Below are 4,637 nucleotides of genomic sequence, written 5' to 3' on the forward strand. Positions count from 1 at the left end.
AAAGGTCTATTGGTCAGATGAGTTCGGGAAACTGTACTTTATAAACCTCTCTTGGAATTGCACAGTTCATATTAGCACAGTAAAGTCTCCAAGAAATTCATTAGCTCCAATAGAATTTGACATTTTTGACTTTGCAATTGGTATGCATTAGTGAAAAAAGCATGGTCACAGTCCCTGCTATATGGAGTTTACGAGGAAGAGGCAGGGGGCAAAGTAAGCAGAGAAACGTGTGTCTGTGTGTGTGTGTGTGTGTGTGTGTGTGTGTGCGCGCGCACGCGTGCGTGTGTGTGTAATTTAGATAAGTGTTATGAATGAAACAAATAGGATGCGGTGATAGAAAATATTATAGAGGGAAGTGGGCCTAGTTAGACAGCATGGTCAGGGCAGATTCTTGGAGGAAGTGACATTTAAGCCATGACCTTAAAGAGCAGATGGGACCAGTCATACACAGAGTGACTCAGTAGCCCACGTCAGCAAACTGTTCTTGAACCCTAATGAGATCTGTACAGAAATTGAGAATAACCATTTGAAAACATTTATAGTAATTTGATAGACTACCTTGATGTCTGTTCAACCTAAAAATAAAACGTCTTAAAAATTTTTTTCTGGTACTTGATTTTTACCATATTTTACAAAGTATAATTCCGTGATAGACTGAGGGGGGGAGAGATCTGATCTTTTACTGCAGACAATTTAAGAAGCTGTGCTCTAGCAGAAGTGCTGAGGATGCAGAAGCCCTAAAGAAGGGAAGAGGCAGCTGAGTTTGCGAACTGACAGAAGGCTCAGGACTGGGCATGTAGTTGTGTGCAGAAACTTGAGGACAAAAAATAAATAAATAAAGTGACTGGATTTCATTCTAAGCACGATGCGAAGCTACTGAAGAATTTTCAACCGATGCATGATACGATTTAGATTTTAAATAATCCTTGTAACTGCTTCATACAGAATGAGATGAAATGAAATAAAGGGTGTAAAACAGGATGATCAGCCCCAAAGCCTTCAGAAGTTTCAGGGAAAGACCCTGGCAGTGGTAGACAAGAGGGGGTCACTGGGGAGAACTGGAAGAGAGCTGGCAAGGCCCTCCTGGTGGCGTGGAGGTGGGTGAGGAGCGAGGGATGGGGAGGGGGCACAGGAGGATGGGGAGAAGTTAAGGCTGGATGTGTACATACAGGGTCAGCAGGACTGCCTTTTCATTCCATGGCCATCGGCACCAGATGGTATTGAAGAGAATGGGAGGAGTTGAGGGCCCAGGACTGAAGCCTAGAGAATATCTCTGGACTTTCGAAGGCCCTGGGCAGTCTAGCATAAAGAGAACTATTACCCCAAGGGCACGCTGATTCCTAGACATTCAGATTGGCGTATAGACATCTCCGCGTTGAATTCCATTCAGGAAATTTTCTGAAGACCTGTATCATTTAAGAGATCATGGGCGTCGTAAAAGGTAGAAGTCCAGCAAGACCTTTCAGAGTTTGCTCTCTGGAAGGACACGTAAGATATGAACAAAAGTACAAGACATATCTGATCAGTGCTATAAGAGCTATAAGGTGCATGGAATCTACAAAGTTATAACTGGGAAGCTTCATGGAGAAGGTGGCACTGAGCTGGAGTTAAAGAGACACATGAATTTGAATCAGCAAAAAATAGATAATATGTAGGTACATATATACGTGTGTATATACATAATATGTATAATATTAACCCCACATGCACACTTATAATGAAGATACACATTTATGCATGTGTAAATAAACACATTTATGTTTCTATTTTTATTGGCCTGTATATATCAGTCTATCTATCGATCTGTCTGTCTCTCTATCTATCTATCAATCTTTCTACCTTTCCAATCCAATTTCAACCCAATACCAATACGATGGGGTTTATTCTTTCTCTGACATTTGGAAACCTCGCTCTCGGGGTTTACAGTATATTTACTTTTTGGTTCAATCTAGCTCACACAAGTATGTGCAGAATTGCTAACTCATATCTCTGTGAGGAGCACATTTACTAACTAGAGTACGGCAAATCTGTACAACAGTTTTTGTCTTTAGCCTTAATAGCATCAATCAAAATACTGCTTTCCAAAGTTATTGGGTTGGGTCTTTCCTTCCCCCCCCGTGTTAGGTGGTGATGTGACATATTCATAGGTTAGGCGAGCAGCGTTTTTTAGAGTTTGTATTCCATTTGGGGGTGCCCTCCCACATCCTGGTCTCTTTTGGTTTAGAGTCAAATTCACTCGTCGTGGCGTAGAATTCTCTGGGTTTTGACAAATGCTTCGATCCATGTACCCCACCACCGCAACCGTGAGACAGCGTAATTCTCTTCCTCAAAGCCCCCTCGGGCTACCTATTTGCAGACAACCACTCCAGTCCCTGGCAGCCATGCTTCTATTTTCTGTCTCTATTTGGGCTATTTCCAGTTACTTAATTAGAGTCCTATACTGTATGGCCTTTGGGGTCTGGTTACTTTCACTTGGTACATATATGCGAGAGTCATCGGTGTTGTTGCCAATGGGAATAGTTCAGTCCTTTTAATTGCTGAGCAGGTTTCCAGAGCGTGGGTGTACCACACCTTGTTCTTCTGTTCACGGACTGGAAATTATTTGGGGTGATTATGAATACAGATAGGATAGGTGTTGGTGTGGACACAAGTTTCCAACTCTCCTGGGTAAATACCTAGGAGATTCAACGTGTATTTCCCTCTTTGTGTTTCAGTTTAGGTAATTTCTACTAACCACTCATCAAGTTCACTGGTTTTCTGTTAAGTTTGCTGATGAGCCCATTGAAGGCATTCTTTTCCTCTGTTGCTGTGGTTTCACTGTGCATTTCAGCTGGATTGATTCTTTCTTATAATTCTCATCTCTCTGCTGAAATTACCCCTCTGGTCTTGCATACTGTCCTCCTCTTCCACTAGAGCTTTATCTGTCAGGTAGTTCTCACCTTTCTGCATATCTGAATCTGGTTCTGTTGATAGCTTTATGTTTTGACAGTGCGTCGTGTTTTCTCACCTTTTTGCATGCCTCATAATTTTTTGTTGAAAGCCAGACACCGTGTTGAGGACACTAGAGGTGAGCGAAATCGTTTTTATGCCTCAGAATGCACACACCTGTCCTTCAACTAGAATTTCAGTGTGTGAATTCGAGTCGGGATTGGAGGAGTCGGAGCTTCCCTCTTTGGTGTGCCGCATGCATCAGATCCCTTCAGCGACTCCTTGTGTTTCAGCTGGGGGCGAGTTTGCTGGTACTTTTTCTTGACGTCTGCTCCACCATCTGCTGTAGTTTCCCCCTTTGCACTGCACCTCTGGGAGGGTCTGTCTGCAGCTGCAGGCCCTCCTCCAGCAGCCTCCCCGTCACCTGTCACTCGGGTTGTGAGCCTGGGGGTGGGAGAGGGTGGCAAGGGTGTTGTGAAGCCTCCGTGTCAGGCAGGCACCGTGTCTGGGGCTGTGGTCTTCGCCGTGCTCCTGTCCTGCCCTCAGTCACACTGTGGTCCTTCACCGAAGAGGGATTCTAGAGCCTCGCCGGGCTTAGCGTAACTGCCTCCTCCCAGTTTGCAGGGACTTCCCCAGTTTCAGTGCTGAAAGTCCCCTGTCTGTCCAAGGCGAACTGCAACTAGGGGTGCAAGGATTATTCTCTGTTCCCTTTCTCAGCTGCAGCAGGTTTCCACCCGTGTCCTAAGGGTGACAGCGTTTGTTCCCTGCCTCTCTTAGACCTTAAGGCTTTTGTTGCACAGGTGAGATGAGGAAGAAGTGTCCGGGTGGGGCGGTCTGACCCCTCCAGGAGAGGCTGCTCTTCTGGCAGTCAGGGGCGCGTTCTCAGTCCCCTCTGGGTGGGGTTCGTGGAGAAGAGCACACGTGGAGAGCAAAGGTGCACGCCGTCCACCTCCAGTTTTCAGGGGCTCCACGTCTCTCACCACCCCATGTCCAGCCTCTGCCTGTTTGTTAACTAGTCTGGCTGAGGGTCTGTTGTGTCTGCCCTGGGAAGCAGGTGGCCATGGCTCGTCCCTCCCTGCAAAAGGCTGTCTCTCCCTAGATCTGGGGCTGGTTGGTTATCCTGCAACCTCGGCTCTCTGATGAGTTCAAGAAAAATGATGGACTTGCGGCCATTTTGACAGTTTTTTGTCATGAGCGACGAAGAAGTGACATTCTTTTAAGTTCTCTACATCCCTGAGCCAAATCTTTGATTTGTAACAGTTGTACTAACAAAAAACTTCAGCTGCACACACACACACTGCATGCACACGCAGACTCCACAAACCCAGCTCATCGCTGCTGTACATTGGCGAGCAGACTCGTAATTAGCTTCCATCAGTCACATGTCCAGTTCAGAGCAGGCAGGTTTGGTTGTAGTTTCCCTGGACCGTCCTGAAGAAGAGTCATATCCATGTCTCTTTTACATGCAGACCCGGAAGACTGTCGAAGGTTCTTGGCATCTAGAATGCAGTCACCATGGTGATGTCCTATCTCCCTACACATCAAGGCTTCTTTTTTTTTCTCACAAATTCAATTTGTATTGTTTACTTAGCTTTATATTTGCTGCAGTAGATTAACTCAAATGTATTCAATAAATACATATTGAATGTCTTACAGAGAGTAAGGCATAGTAGAGATATAAAGTGTATATCGCGTTTTTATGAAAAACT

The sequence above is a fragment of the Physeter macrocephalus genome, chromosome 10 (genome assembly GCF_002837175.3).
Source record: "Physeter macrocephalus isolate SW-GA chromosome 10, ASM283717v5, whole genome shotgun sequence".
In the NCBI taxonomy this organism is placed as follows: domain Eukaryota; kingdom Metazoa; phylum Chordata; class Mammalia; order Artiodactyla; family Physeteridae; genus Physeter; species Physeter macrocephalus.